We start from the raw sequence: 25,501 nt of genomic DNA on the forward strand, positions 1-25,501 counted from the left end.
ATCCGCGTATAACGCGATCTTCTCCTCCCTGGTCCTTCTCCGAAACCCCTCCACCATCCTATTTTGTCTTACCGCAGCGGCCACTGGTTCCATAGCTAAGGCAAAGATCAGGGGTGATAAAGGACACCCCTGTCTTGTGCCTCTCTCCAACTGAAACTTACTAGAGAGTACATTGTTAGTTCTAACCCTTGCTATGGGATTACTGTATAGAATTTTCACCCATCTCCTAAATGAGGGGCCAAAGCCATATACCTTCAAAACCTGCCAGATGAATCCCCATTCAAGACTATCAAAAGCCTTCCCTACATCCAACATCATGACAGCTCTAGTACCCATGTTTTCTATTGGAATCTGCAGGTTCAGAAAGAGCCTCCTTATATTTTCACTTGTTGACCTTTGGGGAATAAAACCTGTTGATCCGGATGGACTAGGCTATGGATTATTTTTTGAAGCCTAGTGGCCAGAATTTTTGCCAGGATTTTTGCGTCTGAACATAATAAAGAGATAGGTCTATACGATCCGGGTTACAGGGGATTTTTCCCCTCTTTAGGTATCATTATAATTGTGGCCTCCGTCATTGATTCTGGTATCCTCCCATCCCGATATGCTCACTCAAACACCCTGAGAAGTTCAGGTAACAGTATCTCTCCATATTTTTTATAAATCTCTGCTGGGAGACCATCAGGACCCGGAGATTTCTGATTGGCCAGTTGTTTTGCGGCGGTTTTAACCTCTTCTAATGAAATTGGCGCCTCCAGGACCTCGGTATCCAGCTCTGTAAGGGAGGGCAACTCCATTTTCCTAAAGAATCTTTCCATTACCTCTCCTACCACTGGCCCCTGGGATTTATATAATTCTTCATAATATTTCTTGAATGTTTCATTAATTTTATCTGGTTGGGATGTATTCTCACCTTCCCTGATACTAATGGCGGGAATTATTGGGGGGGGAGCGTCTACTTTAGCAATATGAGCTAATATCTTCCCTACTCTTTCCCCTTCTCCAAATATTATTTGTTTTTGGAATACTCTTTTACTTTAAGATTTCCTAAACATTACCTCTTTATATATTGACTGCTTATTTTCCCACCTTTGATAGCTTTCCGGGGATGGATTTTCCACATGCTCCCTTTCTGCTACTCGGACCTCCTCCCTAGCATTCTCTTCCTCAACCTTTGATGCTCTTTTTGCTCTTGAAATCTGCTGGATCAATATTCCCCTCAGATACACTTTCAGCGCATCCCACATCACCCCTCTTGCTACTGAGTCCTCATTTAGGTCTATAAATTCTCTCAACTTAGTTATGATCTCCTTCGGGTCCTCAAGAATCTCGAGCCATACTGGGTTCAGTTTCCAAATACCCCATTGATTTCTTATCCCGATATCCATCATAACTGTCACCGGTGAATGATCCGAGATTCCTCTTGGATGATAGGTTATACCTCTGACCAATAAAGCGGCCATATCATTACCTAAAATAAAATCTATTCTTGAGAGTGAGGAGTGGGTACTAGAATGGCACGAAAACTGTTGTATCCCGGGGTTTCTCACTCTCCACAGGTCCATCAGCCCAGCCTCTTCAAGAAACTGGCCCATTCGAATCCCACACGGACTCTGTCCCGCTTTTCCTGAGGGAAATTTATCTAATTCTTTATTTATTACAACGTTAAAATCCCCTACTGCAATAACAGGGATCCTCGGTTTGTCTACAACAAACTCCACCAAACTATACAAAACTTCTAATTTAAAGGGTGGAGGGTTATAGATATTTGCTAATATACATTCCTGATTCCCTATCATACAGTGCAAAAAAACATATCGGCCCCCTTCATCTATCTTGCTCTGTCTGCAGGAAAACACAACCTCCCTCCTAATCAGCACCACTACACCCCTCGAATAAGAGGTGTGCACCGCATGGTACTGACTCTGAAATTTTTTATTCCTTTATAGATGTTTTTGTCTCCCTGGTCAGGTGCGTTTCCTGCAGACAAGCAATATCTACTCTAATCTTTTTGAGGGGGTACCCAACCCCCTAACATTCCATGAGCCAATCTTTATTCCCATTAGCTATTTGCGAGTAAGATTATCACAAAAAAAAAAACACCCAATGACCAAGTATGGGAATATTCTCCATATTCAGTAAATTGTGCCCATATTTCACTCCAAAAAAAAAAAAAAAGGAGAGAAAATACATAATTCCCTATCAAATCTACCTCTTAATCTTAATCGTAATATCAGTTATCTCATTACAAATATCATTATCCGTATCCTTTGTGTCTTTATACAAAGTGTCATACCTTATACTTAATGTGTTACTTGGTACCTTATATTGCATTTTAATTTTCCTGTGCTCTTTACCCCCCCCCTCCCTACCCCTCCCCCACCCCCCCCACCCCTCCCATATGCTAATTTATTTACCCATCCTTCCTCCCTCCCAACCTTCCCATACCACTCTAGGTTTCCCCTCCGGGCTTTTTTAATGGCCAATCCATATCCACCTACCCTTCCGTACCCCCCCCCCCACCCATGCCTCCCCCACTCCCTCTCCCTCCCTCCCCCCTTATACTCAAAAAAAAAAAACCTTATTATAAACACACTCCATCTCAAACCTACTTCCATTTAACGTGTCCCCAAACCATCCCCACTCCATTTATATAAATGTTAATACAATTAATTCAAATTATGCCCAGTTAATAAGTGTTAGTTTTCTGCAGTATATCCCCTCTGTTTCTATTTCTATTTCTTAGGTAATTGATCCTTCTTGTCCTCCAGCCATGCTAACGCACTAGCAGGGGACTCAAAAAACTGGCTACCCCCTAAAGCCTTTATCCGTAACTTAGCCGGGTAAAGGAGGGCATATGAGACATTAAATTTCTGGAGGCTACGCTTAACCCCCAGAAACTCAGCTCTGCGTTTCTGAAGGTCCGGGGAGAAATCGGGGAATATTGATATCCTAGCATCTTTATATAAGATCTTCCCCATTTCACGAGCTTTACGTAAGAGTTTTACTTTATCCTTATAGTTTAAAAATTTTACTAGAAACGGTCTTGGGGGGTTTCCCGGTGGGGGGGGCCTAAACGGAACTCTATGCGCCCTTTCTATAGAAAACTGCTGCGTAAATGTCTCGCCTCCAAATACCCCCAACATCCAGTTCTCCAAAAATACAATAGGGTCCGGGCCTTCACTCCCCTCAGGGACTCCCACCACTCTCACATTGTCCCTGCGAAGTCTATTTTCCATTTCATCAAATTTCCCTACAAGCTTATCGATTTTTTTTTCCCTCCAGATCTTTGCTTCTTGTTTCATAGGGAGCAGATCATCCTCTATTAAACTTATTCTCTTTTCCGCTTCCGTCACCCTCTCAGTTGTCATCTTAAGATCCTGACGTACTAGGGTCAGCTCCTCTTTAATGTCCTTCATTTGCTCTCCCAGTGCCCCCAGAGAGTGGTTGCATGCGCTTATTGCCAAAAAGATATCTTTTAAGGAGGGTTCTCCTTCCACCGTGGAGATTGGAGCTGCCAAGGCCTCCGTTTCCTTGCTGATGGCTCCTGAACTTTTTGTGGTAGGGTTCTTTGTGCTGGAGATACCTATAGGCTGACCCGCATGTCCCTGGCTTTTCCTGTCTATTGCTGACTTGGTCTGAACTTGCTGCCCTCCCTTGTTTGGGGTATGTTCCGCTGCAAGGACCAGTTTCTCTAGTTTGGCGGAAGCTGCCACCACCGCTGCTGTTGCCCCCGCCACAGTAAGATGAGGGCCTTTTTCCTTCTCCTTGTCCTTAGCTGACCGCAAGGATTGAGTTCCCATATTTTCCTGATTGGGGTGCTCATCTCCCTTTCTTCTCCCTGTCATATTGATTTTCTCCGGGTTATCTTGTTCTTTTTAAACCACTTGTATACTTGTACACTTGCACCGCCGCTGTTGATATCTTATTAATTGCTCCTTTCCACCAGCCTGGCCGTTTACTAAATATCAAGCTTGCTCAAAGTTGCACATCAACAGTCCTGGTCTGGTATCTGGCCTCACACCCCCTCAGCAACAGGTGTTAGTAAGTCATACAGTGTTCTTTTATACCGTATCAGGTCTCCCCCCCAGAACTCACAGTCCCCCTCCTATACTGCAGTCCACTTAGGGTCCCTTAATGTACCCCTTCACAGTTCTTGTTGTTAACCCAGCAGTAAAAAGTCAGGACAGTCCAAGAAGCAACAGGGGGAGTCAGCACAGTGCACACTACAGGGGGGAACTTTAATCCCAACTTTTAAACAGAAATCAAGCCTAGGGGGAGACTTCAGGGGCTTTCTTCAGGGTTCCCCCGTCAATGCTCATCAATGCTCAGCTAACACTCCACAGCACAGTTCAAATCAGGATACATTTACTGTGTACCTGTTACTTGCTTGCAGCAATCTCTCTGAGGCTCTGTCTCCTCACTCACACTGGCAGCCAGACCGAGCTCTCACTCACTTTCTCATCTCTTGCGGTACTTGTGCTGCCACCGCTAAGCTCCGTGTCACTCCTCGACCCCACACTGTCCCGAGCGGCATCCCGAACAACGTCCCGTCCGCCGCTCCAGCAGCTGCTCCAGCAGTCTCAGCAGACCAGGATTCGGGATCCCACAGAGTATACCCGGGATCTGGATAGCCCAGCAGGGGGGGACAGAAGTCCAGTGCTATCTTGCAGGTACAGGGTGGATAGATTAACCACAAGGCTTCCAGGGCTTCATGGAGCAGGATGGGTTCTCACACTCACTCACTCACTCACTCACTCCACTCACCTCCATCCGCTTCCGGCCACGCCAGAATCAAAATAAAAAATGTATAAATTTAGGTCAGCATAAAGGGGAAATATTAAATCAGCATGGAGGGGGGTGTTTTAGGGCATCTATAATATGCATATATAACAATCCACAAGCTAGCTTTATTATCTGTGCACATTCAGGCTGCTACCACTTCTCCAGTCCAGCCTGTATGGGTCCAGTCTTGATCTTAAACTTCCCGGTATACACAGCCTCTATCATTTAGGCTCCAGCCCACCATGTAGCACATCCTGCTAATCCCCCCTTTACTTATGCAACCCTCAAACAAGTTTGAGATAAACGAGCTCCAAAATAACCTTTACTCACGTGTCCTCAGTAGGAATTTCAGGATTGCAGCACTCTCAAAGCACAGATCTCTGTGTTAAAGCGGATCTTCACCCATTTTTTATACTTGATATCAGTGGCTTGTATAGATAGCACCGAGTGCTATATGGACCTTTTTTTTTTTTTTCCCCCTACCTTGCGATATACATGCTTTTCTTTGTTCTGTCCCTGCGGCTATGGGCGGGGACTTTGCGGGTGTTTTCGTCATTTCCCATTTGCGCACTGTCTCCTGGGATCGCGTGTCATTCATCCCAGGAGTCAGTGCGGAGAGCCGCCGTGAAATCTCACGTGATTTCCTACGACACCGCCCGTTGTGATGGCAACCTGAGCTCTTGACGGCGATCCGATCTGTGTGTACTGAGCATGTGCGAGATCGGGGCTAGAACGGGCGGTGCATGCTGGTCTATCAGCAGCATCGTATCCCGGAAGAGGATGCCTGTAGGCTTCACATGCCCACAGACAAGATGAAACCCGGCTAAAGAAAAAGATATACATTTTTTTTAATGCAGAAAACGGAGAGCAGTAAGCTGGAAAAACAGAAAAGTAAGTTCAATGTTAAAATATACTATACATTGTCAGTTTGCCAAAAATAAAAATTATTTGGAGACAGTGAAACCCCGCTTTAAGGTCACTGCCTTCCCCTCCTTCAGCTGTTTCCAAGTAATGCAGGCGACTTGTGGCTCAAATCACTCCTCTCAATCCCTGCTGTCGGCTTGTTGTCATCCCTGCCTCATCTACTCACAACACAACCCTGCAGGTATCAGCATCAGCGTCTGTAGGAATAGCTCTCTCTCCACAGCCCAGCTGATCAGCCAGTTAGTCAGTCAGCCAAACTGAAAGTGAAAGAGGAAAAAGGCACAGATGTGTTAGGGACTTAGTGCTGATCAGTGCTTATCAGTAGGGATGAGCCGAACACCCCCCTGTTCGGTTCGCACCAGAACATGCGAACAGGAAAAAAATTCGTTCGAACACGCGAACGCCGTTAAAGTCTATGGGACACGAACATGAATAATCAAAAGTGCTAATTTTAAAGGCTAATATGCAAGTTATTGTCATAAAAAGTGTTTGGGGACCCGGGTCCTCCCCCAGGGGACATGAATCAATGCAAAAAAAAGTTTTAAAAACGGCCGTTTTTTCAGGAGCAGTGATTTTAATAATGCTTAAAGTCAAACAATAAAAGTGTAATATCCCTTTAAATTTCATACCTGGGGGGTGTCTATAGTATGCCTGTAAAGGGGCGCATGTTTCCTGTGTTTAGAACAGTCTGACAGCAAAATGACATTTGGAAGGAAAAAACTCATTTAAAACTACCGCGGCTATTGCATTGCCGACAATACACATAGAAGTTCATTGATAAAAACGGCATGGGAATTCCCCACAGGGCAACCCCGAACCAAAATTAAAAAAAAAAAATGATGTGGGAGTCCCCCTAAATTCCATACAAGGCCCTTCAGGTCTGGTATGGATATTAAGGGGAACCCCAGCCAAAATTTTAAAAAAAAATTGACGTGGGGTTCCCCCTAAATTCCATACCAGACCCTTCAGGTCTGGTATGGATTTTAAGGGGAACCCCGCGCCAAAAAAAAAAAAAAAAAACGGCATGGGGTCCCCCTAAAAATCCATACCAGACCCTTATCCGAGCACGCAACCTGGCAGGCCGCAGGAAAAGAGGGGGGGACGAGAGTGCGGCCCCCCCCCCCTCCTGAACCGTACCAGGCCACATGCCCTCAACATTGGGAGGGTGCTTTGGGGTAGCCCCCCAAAACACCTTGTCCCCATGTTGATGAAGACAAGGGCCTCATCCCCACAACCCTGGCCGGTGGTTGTGGGGGTCTGCGGGCGGGGGGCTTATCGGAATCTGGAAGCCCCCTTTAACAAGGGGACCCCCAGATCCCGGCCCCCCCCCTGTGTGAAATGGTAAGGGGGTACAAAAGTACCCCTACCATTTCACTAAAAAACTGTCAAAAATGTTAAAAATGACAAGAGACAGTTTTTGACAATTCCTTTATTTAAATGCTTCTTCTTTCTTCTTTCTTCCTTCATCTTCTTCTTCTTCTGGTTCTTCTGGCTCTTCTGGTTCTTCCTCCGGCGTTCTCGTCCAGCATCTTCTCCGCGGCGTCTTCTATCTTCTTCTCCTCGGGCCGCTCCGCACCCATGGCATGAGGGGAGGCTCCCGCTCTTCTCTTCATCTTCTTCTCATCTTCTTCTCTTCTTCATCTTCTTCTTCATCTTCTTCTTCTTCTTCCTTCTTCTCTTCTTCCTGTCTTCTCCGGGCCGCTCCGCAGCCATGCTGTGGCATGGAGGGAGGCTCCCGCTGTGTGACGGCGTCTCTTCGTCTGACGGTTCTTAAATAACGGGGGGCGGGGCCACCCGGTGACCCCGCCCCCCTCTGACGCACGGTGACATGACGGGACTTCCCTGTGGCATTCCCCGTGACGTCACAGGGAAGTCCCTCAAGTCACCGTGCGTCAGAGGGGGGCGGGGTCACCGGATGGCCCCGCCCCCCGTTATTTAAGAACCGTCAGACGAAGAGACGCCGTCACACAGCGGGAGCCTCCCTCCATGCCACAGCATGGCTGCGGAGCGGCCCGGAGAAGACAGGAAGAAGAGAAGAAGGAAGAAGAAGAAGAAGATGAAGAAGAAGATGAAGAAGAGAAGAAGATGAGAAGAAGATGAAGAGAAGAGCGGGAGCCTCCCCTCATGCCATGGGTGCGGAGCGGCCCGAGGAGAAGAAGATAGAAGACGCCGCGGAGAAGATGCTGGACGAGAACGCCGGAGGAAGAACCAGAAGAGCCAGAAGAACCAGAAGAAGAAGAAGAAGATGAAGGAAGAAAGAAGAAGCATTTAAATAAAGGAATTGTCAAAAACTGTCTCTTGTCATTTTTAACATTTTTGACAGTTTTTTAGTGAAATGGTAGGGGTAAGTACCCCCTTACCATTTCACACAGGGGGGGGGGCCGGGATCTGGGGGTCCCCTTGTTAAAGGGGGCTTCCAGATTCCGATAAGCCCCCCGCCCGCAGACCCCCACAACCACCGGCCACGGTTGTGAGGATGAGGCCCTTGTCCTCATCAACATGGGGACAAGGTGTTTTGGGGGGCTACCCCAAAGCACCCTCCCAATGTTGAGGGCATGTGGCCTGGTACGGTTCAGGAGGGGGGGGGGGCCGCACTCTCGTCCCCCCCTCTTTTCCTGCGGCCTGCCAGGTTGCGTGCTCGGATAAGGGTCTGGTATGGATTTTTAGGGGGACCCCATGCCGTTTTTTTTTTTTTTTTTTGGCGCGGGGTTCCCCTTAAAATCCATACCAGACCTGAAGGGTCTGGTATGGAATTTAGGGGGAACCCCACGTCAATTTTTTTTTTAAATTTTGGCTGGGGTTCCCCTTAATATCCATACCAGACCTGAAGGGCCTTGTATGGAATTTAGGGGGACCCCCACATCATTTTTTTTTTTTTATTTTGGTTCGGGGTTGCCCTGTGGGGAATTCCCATGCCGTTTTTATCAATGAACTTCTATGTGTATTGTCGGCAATGCAATAGCCGCGGTAGTTTTAAATGAGTTTTTTCCTTCCAAATGTCATTTTGCTGTCAGACTGTTCTAAACACGGGAAACATGCGCCCCTTTACAGGCATACTATAGACACCCCCCAGGTATGAAATTTAAAGGGATATTACACTTTTATTGTTTGACTTTAAGCATTAATAAAATCACTGCTCCTGAAAAAACGTCCGTTTTTAAAACTTTTTTTTGCATTGATCCATGTCCCCTGGGGCAGGACCCGGGTCCCCAAACACTTTTTATGACAATAACTTGCATATAAGCCTTTAAAATTAGCACTTTTGATTTCTCCCATAGACTTTTAAAGGGTGTTCCGCGGCATTCGAATTTGCCGCGAACACCCCAAATTGTTCGCTGTTCGGCGAACTTGCGAACAGCCAATGTTCGAGTAGAACATGAGTTCGACTCGAACTCGAAGCTCATCCCTACTTATCAGTCAGCTTATCAGTCAAGCTCTCTGTGGACAGTAATGGCAGCTGTCGGCAGACATCAGGTGAGGTGAGCAGAGCAGGCATCAGGTGGAAGAGAGGGGACACACGCCGCTCCATCCGGTCATGCCCCCAGGTGGTTCAGATATTGTCAAGCGTGTGTCACGGTAACCAGGCGAGGAGTGCAAAGACAAGTGTTTCTTGCCTACAGTCAAGCATGGTGGTGGTAGTGTCATGGTCTGGGGCTGCATGAGTGCTGCCAGCACTGGGGAGCTACAGTTCATTGAGGGAACCATGAATGCCAACATGTACTGTGACATACTGAAGCAGAGCATGATCATGGTCTCCTCCGCTGTCTTCTCGCTCTTTTGCTCACTCTTTTGCCCGGTCTTCTCCGTTGTCTTCTCCCTCTGTTCTTCTTCCGATGTTGACTCGGCGCTCTCTCCCGCTCTAATGCCAGGTTCTTCAGAAGAAGAACAGAGGGAGAAGACAGCGGAGAAGACCAGGCAAAAGAGCAAGCAAAAGATAGACAGCGGAGGAGACACGGCAGAGGCAGAAGACAACAGACAGAGAGAGAAGAACCAGAGAGAGAGCGGAGAAGAGCCGGAGAGAAGAGAAGACCCGGAGAGGGGAGAAGAGGCAGAAGACATCAGCGGAAGAGGCAGAAGAGCTGGAGACTGGAGAAGAAGTTGGAAGAGATGCCGGAACTGCTTAATAAATTACTTTAAAAACCTTAGTACTGTGTTTTATTTTTGACACTTTTTTTAGGTGAATGGGTAGAGGTACAATATACCCCATACTCATTCACATAGGGTGGGGGCCCCCTTGTTAAAGTAAAGGGGGCTTCCAGATTCCGATAAGCCCCCCACCTGCAGACCCCGACAACCAACGTCCATGGTTGTCGGGAAGAGTCCCTTGTCCTCATCAACATGGGGACAAGGTGCTTTGAGGTGTGGGGCGCTGGGCCCCCCTGCCCCAAAGCACCCCCCAGATTGAGGGCATGCAGCCTGATACAGTTTAGGAGGAGAGGGTGCTCGCTTGTCCCCACCCCCTTTCCTGACCTGTCAGGCTGTGTACTCGGGTAAGGGTCTGGTATGGATTTTGGGGGACCCCCACGCAGTTTTTTTGGAGTAGGGGTTCCCCTTAAAATCCATACCAGACCAAAGGGCCTGGTATGCTCTTGGAGGGGAAACCCATGCCATTTTTGTTTTCTAAATTTGGTGTGGAGTTCCCCTTAGAGATCATCAGAGCACAGCTCGCATGCCAAAGTCGGATCAGTCAAGACAGCGATCCGTCTTTGATCCAACTTCAGTAATATTCAAGCTGGGTTCACGCTGATACTACACAACCAATGTCGGAACGTTTGACGTACCAATGTGAACCCGGCCTTGGGCCGGGTTCAGACTGGTAAGACACGACAGTCGTACGACTGTGGATCTGACTTTGTCCTGCGACTTAAAGTCCGACATCCGTCCAACTTCAATGAATGGGGATCCGACCTTGATCACCACAATGCCAGGCACTTTGTGTCTGGTATGAATCTTTAGGGGAAACTCCACACCGCATTAAAAAAAAATGGCATGGGTTCCCCCTCAAAGACATACCAGACCCTTTGGTCTGGCATGGATTTTAAGGGGAACCCAGCACGTCGAAAAAACAGGGTGTGGGGTCCCCACCAAAATCCATACCAGACCCTTGTCCGTACAAGCAGCCCAGCAGGTCAGGAAAAGAGAGGGGACGAGCAAGACCCCCCTCTTCCTGGACCATACCAGGCCACATGCCCTCAACATGGGGGGTAGGTGCATTGGGACAGGGGGATCTCTGCACCCCCCACCCCAAAGCACCTTGTCCCCATGTTAATGGGGACAAGGGCCTCTTCCCAACAACCCTGGCCGTTGGTTGTTGGGGTCTGCGGGGGGGCTTATCGAAATCTGAAAGCCCCTTTAACAAGGGGGCCCCCAGATCCCGGCCCCCCCACCCTATGTGAATGAGTATGGGGTACATTGTACCCCTACCCATTCACCCAAAAAAAAAGTGTCAAAAATGAAACGCAGGAAACAGGTTTTTAAAGTAATTTATTAAGGCAGCTCCGGCGTCTCTTCTGATTTCTTCTCCCCTCTCCGGCTCTTCTTCCTTCTCCGGAGATGTCTTCTGCCTCTGAGGGATCTTTTCCCCTCTCCGGTTCTTCTCCGTTGATGTCTTCTAGCCCTCCCTGGTTCTTCTTCCTCTGTCCGCTGTCTTCTGCCTCTGCCAGGTCTCCTCTCTGAGCTGTCTTCTCCCTCTGTTCTTCCTCTGTTCTTCCTCCTATGTTGACTCCATGCTCTCACCCGCTCTAATGCTAGGTATGTGGTGTGCCACTACTTATATTGGCATGGGGAGGGGTCACCGGGTGATGTCCACCGGAGGCCCCACCCCTTGTGACGTTACTGCCCTATCATTCCCTGGGCGGTGACATCATAAGGGGCGGGGCCTCTGGATGGCCTGCCCCATGCCAATATAAATAGTGGTACACAGCGCACCTAGCATTAGAGCGGGAGGGAGCGTCGCGTCAACATCGGAGGAAGAACAGAGGGAGAAGACAGAGCAGAGAGGAGACCCGGCAGAAGCAGAAGACAGCGAACAGAGGGAGAAGAACCAGAGAGGGCTATAAGACATCAGCAGAGAGTGGAGAAAAACCGGAGAGGAGAGAAGAACTGGCAGAGGCAGAAGACATCAGTGGAGGAGGCAGAAAAGCCGGAGAGGGGAGAAGAAATTGGAAGAGACGCCGGAGCTGCCTTAATAAATTACTTTAAGAACCAGTATACTGTGTTTTATTTTTTACACTTTATTTTAGGTGAATGGGTAGGGGTACAATGTACCCCATACTCATTCACATAGGGTGGGGGGGCCAGGATCTGGGGCCCCTTGTTAAAGGGGGCTTCCAGATTCCGATAAGCCCCCCGCCTGCAGACCCCAACAACCAACGGCCAGGGTTGTCAGGGAGAGGCCTTTGTCCTCATCAACATGGGGACAAGGTGCTTTGGGGTGGGGGGCGCAGAGCCAAAAATCCATACCAGACATAAGGGCCTGGTATGCTCTTGGAAGGGGGAACCCCATGATGTTTTTATTTAATTTAATTATTTGGCGTGGGGTTCCCCTTCAAGATCTTAAGAGCACAAGTCGCATGCCAAAGTCGGATCAGTTAGGACAGCGATCCAACTTTGATCCAACTTCAGTGATATTAAATAGGCTGAAGTAGGATCAAAGTAGTGCAGGGAGCCTTTTTGACACCGACTAGTGTCAGACCAGTTAGGACAACTCTCATAGAGGAACATTGCTTTGCACACGTCATGCGACATGAGACCCCACAGGCGAGGAGCATTTGTCGTACCAGTGTGAACCCAGCTTCAAAGTCGGACCGATTTGTATCAGACCAGTTAAGGTGGCTCTCATAGGGAAACATTGATTGCAACATGAGCTCCCAATGTCGGAGCGTTTGTCTTGCAAGTGTGAACCGGCCTAAAAAGAAAAAGAAAGATGTGTGTTCTAATGTTTATTTTCTGCCAGCAGGCCATTATAGGATAGAATGTGTAAATGTGTGAATAGTTAGCCAGTTTAGTGGTAGGCTTGAGTTTCCCTTTGTTTGTTCTGTTTGCAGGTATTGTTTTGGACAGCTGTCTGCCCTGCTTGTGATTGACTCAGCATTTTCCAGGGAGGTCTTTCCTCAAGCTAAAAGGTCCTTAAAACTTGAAAAGAGAAACTGCATCATGTGAGACTGTGTAGCTGCAAAAAGCATAGCTGTCAACAGTCACAAATGGTGAGGGTTAAACCTGGCACTTAATCTGCTGAAGTAACCAACTACCCCACCCATGACACTAACGTCCTCTCTGCTATGCCCACCCTCTGATCCTTGAAACAAACATAATAATGGCACAGTATGAGAATCAACTGGCAAAGTGTTGCATTCACCAGACTTCATAAGGGTCTCAACCCAACCAGCCATCTGTCCTGATCCAACAGAAGAATGAGCCTCAATGTCCTGGCAGGCGTCATCGCTCACTTCCCCCTTGGACCTAGACTCCTGCATCAGAGGGGTGCAGAAGCTCAGCAATCTTCATCTCCATCTGGGAAGACACTTACGGCTGCTGGGAAGGAGACCTGTCTCCTGGTAATGCCACTGCCTGCTCCTCTTCGCTCTGCTGGAGCTGGGACTCACATGCTCAACTTTTTCCTGTAAAGCTATTCCTGCATAGGTTTCCTAGCTGTTAGTGACTCATTCCTGCCAGGCACATTCAGCCCTACTTACAGGCAAATGTAAACAATGGGCAGGGACAGCATACTTGCCAACAATCCAGATTTTCCCAGGACAATGCAGATTTTGGGACCCTTGTCCCGATCGGAGCTGGTCCTAATTAAATTTTGCTTTTGTCCTGGGAAAATCGGGAATGTTTTAGCAAAACGGCTGACGGGCTACAAAAAGATGGCCACCGCTGCCATGAGGAATAATCCCCGTGTGTTCAGTGGAGAAGGGAGGGGCAGCCAATCGCTTCTCTCTTCAGTGTAAAAGTAGATAATTCTCTTGTACGCTGAAGGAGATTGGTTGCATGGCCCGGAGGCCCCTCCCCTCTCCACTGAACACACAGAGAAAGCCGAGAACTGACTAGCTGCCACTGAAGGAGACAGACGCGGCATGAAGGAGGGCTCCACTGCTGGGTGACACGCAGATGGAGGGGCTCCACTTTTGGGGGACACACAAATGAAGGGGCTCCGCTGCTCAGGACACACAGGTGGAGGGGCTCCGCTGCTGGGGGACACACAGATGGAGGGGCTCCGCTGCTGGGCAACATTGATGTAAGGAGGGGCTCCGCTGCTGGGGTGCACTGATGTAAGGAGGGACTCCACTGCTGGGGGACACTGATGTAAGGAGGGACTCTGCTGCTGGGGGACACTGATGTAAGGAGGAACTCCGCTGCTGGGGGACACATAGATGTAAGGAGGGGCTCCGCTGCTGGGGGACACTGATGTAAGGAGGGACTCCACTGCTGGGGGACACACAGATGTAAGGAGGGGCTCCTCTGCTGGGGGACACCCAGATGTAAGGAGGGGCTCCGCTGCTGGGGGACATTAATGTAAGGAGGGACTCCGCTGCTGGGGGACACACAGATGGAGTGGCTCTGCTGCTGGGGGACACTGATGTTAAGAGGAACTCCGCTGCTGGGGGACACATAGATGTAAGGAGGGGCTCCGCTGCTGGGGGACACTGATGTAAGGAGGGACTCCACTGCTGGGGGACACACAGATGTAAGGAGGGGCTCCTCTGCTGGGGGACACCCAGATGTAAGGAGGGGCTCCGCTGCTGGGGGACATTAATGTAAGGAGGGACTCCGCTGCTGGGGGACACACAGATGGAGTGGCTCTGCTGCTGGGGGACATTGATGTAAGAAGGGGCTCCGCTACTGGGGGACACATAGATGTAAAGAGGGACTCCACTGCCAGGGACACATCAATATAAGGAGGGGCTCTGCTTCCAGGGACACATCAATTTAAGGAGGGGCTCCACTGCTGGGGACACTGATATAAGGAGCGGCTCCGCTGCTGGGGACACAGATGGGAGGAGATGCTCCACTGCTGGGGGCACCTGGTGTAAGGAGGGGCTCCGCTGCTGGGGGCACCTGATGTAAGGAGGGGCTCCACTGCTGGGGACACCTGATGTAAGGACGGACTCCAGGGAGATCATGTGATGGCGGGGAGATCAGAAAGATCGCCTTTCTGAATGGCATAGTGCCTTATGAAGGCCTCTTGAGCCCCTCCCTAGGGAAAGAGAGCCTTGACTGATGGGGGCATGGCTAGGTGCATGACAAGGGGAACGATTGGTTGGGATATGTGGGATGAGATGGGCCTGAGCTCAGGAAATCATGTGCTCCAGGGAATTCTGGATGTTTCGGAAGAGTTGTTGGAAGAGCCGCGGTGGACCCTGCACCTCTGCTATGGACACTGAATCTCTGCTGGCCAGGGTCCCCCAGCTGGCCCTCCAAGGAGATGGTGACTGGTTGTCCTCCATCCTTACCCTTGTCAAGCCCCCCCACCCCCCAGTTCCACTTCCTCCCGCGGGGTCCCAGGCTGCTAGGACCAGGTGACATATCCGTCCTCCCTCCCGCCTCAGCCCCAGTCCCTCGAGGTCTTCCTTAATGTCATCCCTCCCTCACCTTCCTTTGGAACTCCTGTTGCCATGGGCCCCTGCTCCCCCCTCCGCTCCCCCTGCTGTATCCCGCCGCTGGAGCTCCCCTCCATCCGGCGCCGGGCCCCCCCATCCGTCCGCTCCACGGGCCGCTGATGCCTCTCGACCTGGCCCGCTCCAGGAGCCCCAGAGTCACCCGACGTTCCGCTCAGGCTCCGCCGTCTGCCCCCCCTGGCACCCGCACGTCAGCTCGGGCGGGTGCTGCTGCGCTCCCCGCTTCTCACCTAAGGGAGCCACAGCCTGTTGCCATTCCTGGTCCCCCACCACTCGAACGGGGGTGGGGGGCCGCACATAGTAGAGTGTCCCGCAGTGTCAGATGCTGGGCACGCCAACCCGGAGCTCTGGCACTGGCCGCCCATCCTCCTCCCTCCTCCGTGCAGCATGGCTTGGCCGGAACGTCACACCCGGCGTATTTCCCTGTGCCCAGCTGGGTGGGAGATTCAAATACAGCTCCATACCTCACAGCCTCTGCCAGGTCCCCTGTGCATCCACATCACCCTGCACCTGGCTGGGTGGGGGATGGTGGAGCTGCACAGGCCGCTCAACCCCCACTGCTGACCACTGCCTTCGTGCATCCCCCTGTACCCAGCTGGGTGTCTAATGGCGGGTCGGCGCATGCTGCTCACCCCCTACCACTACCCTCTACTACCCTCTTCCGTCCCGCATTCCCCTGCACCCAGCTGGTTGGGGGATGGCAGTGCCTTTCAGACTTCTCACCCCCTGCCTCAGACGCCTGCTGTCTTACACCTCTCTGTGCCCGGCAGGGCGGGGGATGGTCGATGGTAGCCTGCTCCCCTCCCCTCACCTCTGGCCTCTGCCCACCAGCAGCTCCCTGTGCCTGGCTGGGCAGGAAATTACGTTCAGACATCCGCTGCCACGGCCTTGCCCCGGTCTACCACCCCGCATCATCTCCCTGCGCCTGGCAGGGAGGGAGATTCCCTTTGGATGCCTGCCACCAAGGCCTTGCCCTGCCCACGGATCAACACCATCTCTCTGCACCCAGCAGGGTGGGAGATGTGTACGCCATGCCCGGGATGTGGGCTTCACTTCCTACGAGTCCCGCACCCGGGGTCTCCGGTTGCTCCAGATGCTGCTCGGCCTCTGTCCTCGGCCCCCCGGGTTCCTCAGGGTCGGTGGCCGGTCCGACGCCCTTGGACCTCTCCTTCCACCAGCATCTTTCGCCCTCGCCAGCTATCAACATTCCTCAAGGTAATGGATGTCGCAGCCCCCTGCCTGCTCCCCCCACGGACGATCCTGCACCGGGCGTTCCTCCTGGACCTGCTGTTGATCGCCCTTCTTTGGCTGCACATCTGCGCCTCAGTGAGTATGATTGTGATTTGATTTGGGGTAGGACCAGTGATGCTGCCATCTCGGGTACCCCAGATAAACACATTGTTTTGGTCATAAAATCGGTCCTGTCTCTCATGGGTGTGTCGGGTCTGGCATGCAGCCCAGCCTCTTCTCCGGGTGGCGCTTTGTGGGCACGCACCTGCCGGAAGACATCAAGGATAGGATCTGGCGTCACAAATTTATGGATTTCCTCGCGTTAGTCCCTTCCGACTGTGAGACGATCGACAAATCCCATCAGGTTGACATTGCGGAGCAGGGCGAAAAATCAAAACAGCTTCCCCTGACGTTTGGGAACTGGCTGCAGGGGTTCTGAGCTTACGTTGGAGTGCTTTGCGAGTATTTTCTGGAGTTAGCTGCATCTCTCTTTTGCTATCTAGATCTCATTTGGAGTGCCTACAAAGTGTACGGGGGTCAGTGTTGGTTCCACTATGACGCCCAGTTTCATCAAAAAAGGGCGTCTAGGAAGGAGTTCTGATTCGATTGTCAGGATGGTAGCCTGTGGTTATTGCTCATGTGCCCCCACAGGCCTTCGTCCTTTCAGTCCCCAGCCAGCGCTCCTTCTGGAGCGTCGGCTGCCCCCAAAAAAGGTCTATTCTGGCTGTTCAATGAAAGCCACTGCAAGTGGTACACCGCGTGCTGTTTCAAGCACGAGTGCTCAATTTGCAGGGGTGCTCACCCAGCCAGCCAGTGCTTCCAAAAGGGAAAACAACTTCTTTCCGGGCAGGGGGCCAAGACTGACATTTCTAAACCGGAGGACTACAGTGATCATCTCAGAGATGCATCCCTGGCTAGACAGGTACCCCCTTCACAGAGAGGCCTTGATCTTGAGGGATGGTTTGGACTGCGTTTTTTGGATCCCCTTCACTCCGTCAGATGTGCCGACCACGGCACCTAATTTGAAAACGGCTGTTCAATTCGAGTCCCTGGTGGCTGAGAAACTGCAGAAGGAATTGGACTTAGGGCGTAGGTGGGCCCGTTTGATCTTCCCCCTTTCACAACCTGAGGATCTCCCCTCTCGGTGTGGTCTCCAAAAGGGCTGAGGGTAAATTCCGCCTTATCCACTACCTGTCCTATACTTCTGGCTCCTCGATCAATGATGGCATTGACAAGGAGGAATCCAGGGTCCACTTTGCCTCTTTTGACAAGGCGCTCCACTTGGTCAAGACGGCTGGTCCTTCGGCTTTGCTGGCCAAGGCGGACATCGAGTCTGCCTTCCACCCGGAATGTTTCCACCTGCTAGGATGCTACTTTCAGGGAAGCTACTTTTTTGACATGTGCCTTCCCATGGGCTGTGCCATTTCTTGTTATTTCTTTGAACTCTTCAGTAGTTTCCTTGAATGGGTAGTTGTCCAGGCGGCTGGTTTGCATTTCGTGTTACACTATTTAGATGACTTCCTCTTCGTGGGCCCAGCTGACAGCGGTGAGTGCCAGGAGCTCCTGTCTGTTTTTCAGGTCACCTGTGAGCGGTTTGCCATCCTGCTGTCAGCTGACAAGACCGCGGGCCCTGTGACGGTTCTGGCTAATAAAGGAAGTAGCAGGAAAGAGGCAGAAGGAAAGTTGCAGGGAAGCTCAAATACCTTTCCTTAGTAATCTTTAGAACATTCTTTGGAATTGAACACTTGTAGTTGAATGCACTCCCCTTGTGGGATTCAATCTTTGCCCGCCTGGATAGGCCTCTCTCACTTGCCTAGCAGCCAGTACTCAGCATGAACAAAAGTCTCTGTCACAGACTTGTTTGGAATAAAACCCGTACGATCCTCTGCCACAGGATGTATTGGTTTGCGATGAATGTCAGACACAGTACATGAACCTTTAAGCCCACCCGGCAGTACTATGCAGTAAGATTACTTCAGGATACGTCCTCCTATCGAGTCACCAGGTCCCTCTCCAGACCAGCACTCTGCATGATCCTTCCATGACGGGTCCTCCCCTGGGATCTCCTCGGTTGTCCAGCTTCTTCACTCAGGATAGACAGCTCAGGACCATTCCTCTGCTGCTGTGGTAGGCCCCAGACAGGCTTCTGGGCCCACCCACACGCCGCAGCGACGTGGGCCTCTGGAACGCATACCTGTCGACCAGGAGGGCCAGCAGGTGGATAAAAACGAACCCCTAAACATGGCGTCTGTCCCATAAATATACTCTCCCAGAATGCAACTCGGAGGACCACCTCCACTGAGTTGTCTCCGGGACAGAGGAGCACTCATACGCTTCAACATGTTGCCTTTCCAACACCAGCCCATGGTGACAGCGACACCCACCAGCGCAGTGTGGAACTACACGCAACTCAGCCAAGCTGGAACAGAGGCAAATCTAACAAGTAACCCACAAGATTTACCTATCAGCGGTAGATTAAAAAACATTTTTCTTTTAAACAATATGTTCACATCCGTAAACAAAACCACATTAATACTATTGCAACCCCACTATCTATCTAGCTGAAAAGCCTAACAGCTTGATAGCAGCTCCTGAAAAAAAAACACACACACAAGATATATACAGTTTTAGGAGCAAAGTCTCATTCTTAAAAAAAAAATGAAACTCTCTTCCTATAATCTTTCCTATGTTCCCACTAAGGAACCAACTAGAATAACTTGAGGAGTCCATCCCTATATATATTTAGGTATGTCATATCTTTAAACGAAAGAAGTCCAGCTAGCGAAAAAACGAGCCTTGGATTTAGAAACACAGAGCTGAACACCAAATCTTGACCTCGAAGATCTCTGAACATTGACACTATCTATCTACACACCCCACAGTTCTTTATCCATAATCACCAGTAGAACTGAGGATCTGGCAATGTCAGTGATTTTCCTTGTTTATCCACTGTAGTGATAAAGTACACCACATCATCTTTTCCTGGTCTGCAAATGACCACTTTGTCAGCATGAATGTGCCGACCATAGTTCCAGTGTAGGAAACATCCAATGAAGCGTTCATCCATAGCGACAGAATATCCAGTTTTCCGGAAAGGCTTAGGCACAGACAAATAGTCCCAAACAGCTTTGCTGTACCACAGCTCCCGGTTAGCTTCAATCTCTTGCATCATGTCCTGGGTAACATATGGGAACTCCAAACCATATTCCCTGGCCACACGCTTGTTAAGCATTCTCTGTAAATGTGCAAGTTTGGGCAACGATCTATTTTTCCCCAAACCAGGGGGCACACAAGAGTTCAATGACTTGCTCACCATAGACCTGACGGGTGTCGGCAACAAAGTAGTAACTTTAGGCAGTGTCTCCCCGACAGTACTGTGTGGCTCCACACAAGGTGATGTTTTCCCAGAATTCAGGGCTGTCCATTCTGAGAAAGTTAAGGCAGAAGCAACGTCTTCACCCTGGACCCATAACAGTTCTTGTGGCATTGTCTCAAATAAATCATCATCACCGGAGAGATCCGACATGGAATCTATATCCGAATCTCTCAACTCTTCTGCCAGCAAATATTTACACAAAGTCCCAGATACATTCCCCTGTGAACTCTCACCCGTTCCTGACGTGGACTTCTCCGGTTCGGGCAGTCTATGGGGTAGGCCTCGGCCACGGCCGCTGGGAAGCCTTTACATATCCCACCTTCCTCTTGACAGGTACAACAGGGATTCAAGGTAATGTCCGCTGATGAGTCGGTTACCGCAGTATCTCTCTCAGGAACACTTTCGGTGAAAACAGGCAAAATCACGGCCTGCCGTTCTTTTTCAGCAGTAGTAGCAGCTTCTACTGTGGCGATACCTGTAGCCCAGTCCATACGGTAAGCACGGGGCGAAATGGTAGGTTGCTCCACCACAATCAAATATTCTCCACATTGCGAGCAGCGAACAAATGGACAGAGATGTATGACCAGTCCTTCACACTTGTGGCAAAGCATGCCCAGTCCTTCAATATCTCCAACTGTATAAAGAACAAACCTTCCCTGCAGTTTCAGATGAATGCCGGTATCTGTAAGCAAGGTTCCGGTCAGCATAGCACCCGCAGCGGCGCTGGTAGTGAACATCCTAGGCCCCACAGTTGGTTGCATCACCGAAAAAGACATGGCCACACTCTGATCCTCTCAGCACGATCATGAAGCCTCTCTTCTTCTCTGGCGCCAACACACACATACACACGCCCCACGTGGTATCAAGTAGGCTAGGCTCCTCCCACTTGTTCCTCTGATCACGTAGCTCCCGGGCTTTCACTGGCGCCCACTGTCTACGCAGTCCTGCAACTTTTAACCTCTTCTTCTCCTGAGAAATTGACAAAGTCCAGCTCTCACCGTAAACTCCCGGTGAAACACTTCTCCAGGTTGCGAGAACTGATGGCCAACAAACACCGGACAGCGCCCCCACATGTAGCACTAACTCTCGGTGGAGCTGCTGGTTTAAAGCGGGCTGTTACCTTCACTCTCGATACCTCTGTTTCACCGGCACCGGGTCTTTTGTCCCGTTGAGTTTACCTCTGGACGATATAAGCACCAAGCACTTGAGTATATTTTCCAATGCTTTAATGAACAAGTAATAAAGGAAGTAGCAGGAAAGAGGCAGAAGGAAAGTTGCAGGGAAGCTCCAAAACCTTTCCTTAGTATTCTTTAGAACATTCTTTGGAATTGAACACTTGTAGTTGAATGCACTCCCCTTGTGGGATTCAATCTTTGCCCGCCTGGATAGGCCTCTCTCACTTGCCTAGCAGCCAGTACGCAGCATGAACAAAAGTCTCTGCCACAGATTTGTTTGGAATAAAACCCATACGATCCTCTGCCACAGGATGTATTGGTTTGCGATGAATGTCAGACACAGTACTTGAAACACCGGGCCCACCCACATGCCGCAGCGACGTAAGCCTCCGGAACGGAGGACCACGAGGTGGTACTCTTAACGCATACCTGTCAGCCAGGAGGGCCAGCAGGTGGCTGAAAACGAACCCCTAAACATGGCGTCTGTCCCATAAATACCCTCTCCCAGAATGCAACTCAGAGGACCACCTCCACCGAGTTGTCTCCGGGACAGAGGAGCACTCATACGCTTCAACACGTTGTCTTTCCAACACCAGCCCATGGTGGCAACGACACCCACCGGCGCAGTGTGGAACTACACACAACTCAGCCAAGGATGACCCTGCTCCGCCTTCTGACACTGCTGGGTGGGCCACCAATTTATTACTGGGCTGTGGTCAAAATGATATAACTTTGTCTGATGATGTATATAGTTTGTTATTAAAAAGTCCTTCTATTAGCCAATTGTTTGCTACTGTAGCTTCTGGTTCATAGAATAAGCAATTGTTTACCTTTGTATGTAATCTTTAAAAGTTTATCTGATGGATTAAAACCTGCCTTTGGGGACCAAAGACTTTCAAGTGGGGGGAGAATGTAGCCCACAATGGACTACAAGTATCTGCATTGCAGACTTACCTTTGCATTTTTACACAGTTGCTGTGTCCCTCTAGTGTTGGGCACGGGTAACTGACAATATCCCACTGTGCCAAATGAAGAGCATTGTAGGAATTGTAGTATCCTGAACAGATATTCTGGGTTTATAGAACTATTCCAGGATCACATTTCCCATCAGGCCACCTGCTATCCAAGAAGGAATTCTCCCTTGGTGAAGTCCTTACTCTTGTAATTTCGCTTGGGTTTCCATCACTCGCATCAAAGCATGATACATCTGAGTTCGAGCTTGGGCAACTTGGGTCATTAGCACGACTGGTCCAGATTCGCCCACCGGCTTTCTGGTGTCAGGACATGGACAGCCCGAGCAGACACTTTCTCTATCCTTCCTCCACTTGCACCCAACTCTCTTACTCCCTGGCTCTTCTCCTCAAGCAGAGCTTCTTCTTCTCATACTTCTCTCATCAATTCAGGATAAGTTGGAACCGTCTGTTCTTCAATAATAATTTCAAAAGTAAGTAAGATGTCTATATACAGTGTTTGTATACAATATAGTAGGGCAGGGTGTGTATTTACTGGGCAGTAGCCCTCTCACCAATAGAAGAACAGCGGAGGATCCTCCTGAAGAACGATTCCGGAGTAGTCGCCCCCTGTGGATGAATGATCAGAGATGACTGACTGGCTGCAGGAGTGGTAGGTCATCTGATCCGGCTGATACAGCGACTCTGCGGTGATGTCACTTGAGTAGGAAGCAGCGTTGGATCTGCCTGGGCTGGGCTGAAGTCACCGCTTTCACCACGTGGTAGGCTGCAGTCCTCTCACACAGCAGCAGGGATGTGTTCACTGCATGGCACCCTGGAAGAAGAGAGCGTAGGTCAGGCTGCTGGCCCTTTTATAGACTCTCCCAGAATTTCTTCTTGGGTAGCAGTTGGCCAGATGGGAAATGTGGTCCAGGAATAGTTCTATAGCCCCAGAATGTCTGTTCAGGATACTACAAGTGATGTCACTTGAGTAGGAAATAATGGTAGGATGAGGGCCTGGGGAAGGGATCTACGGTATAGGGTTACCGGAGGGGGAAAGTGGTTACCTTAGCAATTAATGGTCAGTACATGGGAAGGTGGTATCAAAGGTAACAATTTATTAATTCATTATAAAATCACCTGGGTGAGGTGAACATACAGATGTAAAATTAGCACTATAGAATACATAAGACTCCTAGTCAGGGTTTGCTTAAAAATGGACTAACGAACACGACAGATAACACACACACAGAACACACTACGGCACAAACACTGTCCGGACTGATATATGTTGCTCGGCAGCCAAGCAGTCAAATTAAGTCATGGCAGTTTTAGGTATAGGTCAATGGGAAATTTAGTGGGATGTGCTGCCGAGAAGCATATAAGTGGAGCGGGGAGGGGGTAGGAGACCCGGGGAAAGGGGGGATTAGATGTTAACCAAAGGAATGGCTGGGCTGGACTTGGCAATTGAAGATGTCCTGTAGAGTTATAAGAAAGCTGGATAGTCAATAGCAATGAAGCTACAGGTCTATGCACGAAGAGATTCAATCATGCAGTGTAAGCAGTGGTAATAGTCCAGATTGTTTAATAGAACTCGATATGCACTGTGATCAGCAGGCTTCAGGGCTATGCATGGAATGCAGTAAGGTGCAGTATAGGGTGCTCCAATAAGCGTATGGCAGATGCAGGACCAAAGCTGTGCATAAAGCTGTATAATGTCCCCGACTTAAAATGAGTTATGGATTGCTCATACTTTACCCTCCGCAAGGATTCCTGGAGGCTGGTTCACTGGCCGTGCCGAGGATGACTGACAAGATCCAGAGGATTGCTGGGCCAGCACTGTGGCAGCAGTCGTTTGTCTCCTTGGAGATATCCTGCCGTGACCAATGTTGAGGGAAATCCCTTGCTGGACACAGGTCACATAGACAGCTCGAGGTGGTGTCAGCGTGTGCTGTGGGCTAAGTGATGCCTTGCAGCTGTGCAGCTCCTCGCACTCCGTCCGCTCGATAGACAGCGCTAGTGCCGGTGATGACGTCAACACGTTTCGCTGTTGCGCGGTAGCGTAGCTTCTTCCTGGATGTCCAGGAAGAAGCTACGCTACCACGCAACAGCGAAACGCAGAAAAAGCAGATTTGCAATCAGCAGGAGCACGGCACGGGGGGGAGGAGGACAGAGGAAACAGACACAGGGAGAGCCTCAGACAGGAGAGCTGCTGCTGACAGAACCAGGCAAATAGACCATGATATCAGGGGCTCAGCAGCCATGATTATCGTGGTCTGTTTGCAGAGGGGAGGGTATAGCCAGGCAGGATCAGCTAAGGTATTTTAGGGTATACAGGGGGCCAAATTACACAGCACAATTGTGACAGACTACATATGGGTGTTTCTCTTACATTTATTTGAATTAGAAAAGATACTGTGCAGAGACTCTATAATAATTTGCAACTGACCAATGCTCTCTGCTCTTTGTGCATTTTATTGCTGCACCCATACCTGCCATTATCTGATTATTTAGAGATTATTATTATACATGGAGTCCATGTTCAATCTAGTTCTTGGAAAAACACGAAGCACAATGATTACTAATGCCTCTCCCACTAATCCCATTGTTTTAATCTAATAAATTTAGTTTGCATTAATCGAAGGCAGTTACTCAGATCCCATGAGAATCAGACATAATGTATGCATTATTAGCTTCAAAGCATAGTCTGTGGGAGAGGTGTAAAACTGATACCTGGAAAATGGCCAATGTACTGTATATCATCGTGGGAAACAGCAAGAAAAGATTTGATGGAAAATCCCATAGAGGCAAACCTGAACCATACAGTGTATAATTAAAAATAATATTTGCCAATTTTCTTTCTGTTTTATCCATTTGTACAATGTCTCTGTTAAAATATTTTCACCATTTTTTTCTTTCATGTTTTCTGGGTGTTAGTGCCTTTGTATATCTGTGTGCTGTTCTCTTAAAGAAACTTTAAATAAATATAAAGTGCCTTAAAAAATAATTCATACCCCTTGAATTTTCCACATTTTTGTCATGTTACAACCAAAAACCTAAATGTGGCACATTATTGTGAAGTGGAAAGAAAATGATGAATGGTTTTCCAAAATTTTTACAAATAAATATCTGAAAAGTGTGGCGTTCATTTGTATTCAGCCCCATTTACTCTGATACCCCTAACTAAAATTTAGTGGAACCAATTGCCTTCAGAAGTCACCTAATTAGTAAATGGAGTCCACCTGTGTGTAATTTAATCTCAGTATAAATACAGCTGTTCTGTGAAGTTCTCAGAAGTTTGTTAGAGAACCTTAGTGAACAGAGAGGGTTGCCTCGATTAATTAAATCTAGAGGTAGGGGTGGGTACCATCATTCTTTGAAATGGACTATTGGAAAGAAATACCTAGGGCTGCTCCAAGCATCCCCCTGACATAGAAAAGG

This window comes from Aquarana catesbeiana, linkage group LG08 (assembly GCF_042186555.1).
Source record: "Aquarana catesbeiana isolate 2022-GZ linkage group LG08, ASM4218655v1, whole genome shotgun sequence".
NCBI lineage: Eukaryota > Metazoa > Chordata > Amphibia > Anura > Ranidae > Aquarana > Aquarana catesbeiana.